A 704-nucleotide genomic window follows, 5' to 3' on the forward strand; every position below is an offset into this window, starting at 1 on the left:
AAAAAAAAAAAAGGAACTCATTTTTACAAAGACCATTTGACAATATTCAACGCATAAGGAGACTGTGCTTGGGGCCATCCACTCTCTACAGCTTCTCAAAGTGTTTCCTGGCGTTGCGAATGTTGATCAGAGTAGCTAGCTGCAGAAGGGATCGACGGATCCGACATAACAAACATCACGTACGTGTTTGATGTGAAGATGTCCTCGAAAGCAGCGAAGTTAGAATTTCTAACTTCCATGCTCTGGAAAGTAGCGGCCAATTTACTGCAGCTCAGCTTGAACTGCTCAATGATGTAGCTGATCTTCTCAAATCGGTGGACGTCACGCTGCTCTTTGCACTGGTAATGGGAAATAACCCAGAACGTAGCTTTCTCAGACGGCAGAACTTCATCGGCCTCAATAATTTGGGCAAAATTCCTTAGGTTCATCTCGAGTTGCTGAACATTGGGAATCAGCTGATAGACAACACTGGACCAGGCTCTGTAGAGCGTTTGTTTCATCCCAGATGGATGTTCGAAAACAGGCGCACTCCAGTGGGCAAGACAAACGCCTCAGATCTTCCTCCCGCTCATTAAAAATCAGGTCACGCTGATCCTCCTGAACCAGATCCATTTTGTGCACCAGGCGGAAGATTTTGGCATCGGGAGAGTTCTGGAGGATGGCCTCCAGACAAGACTGGTAGTAATGCATGTCCTTTTCCAGTT

The 704-nt window shown here is 46.3% G+C and overlaps 1 pseudogene; it reads right to left on the reverse strand.

Moving 5' to 3' along the window:
• Window positions 1-46: 46 nt before the first annotated feature.
• Window positions 47-702, reverse strand: LOC103606785 (annotated as a pseudogene).
• Between the last annotated feature and the right edge of the window lie 2 nt (window positions 703-704).

The sequence above is a fragment of the Galeopterus variegatus genome, unplaced genomic scaffold (assembly GCF_000696425.1).
Source record: "Galeopterus variegatus unplaced genomic scaffold, G_variegatus-3.0.2 Scaffold6837, whole genome shotgun sequence".
Classification (NCBI taxonomy): Eukaryota; Metazoa; Chordata; class Mammalia; order Dermoptera; family Cynocephalidae; genus Galeopterus; species Galeopterus variegatus.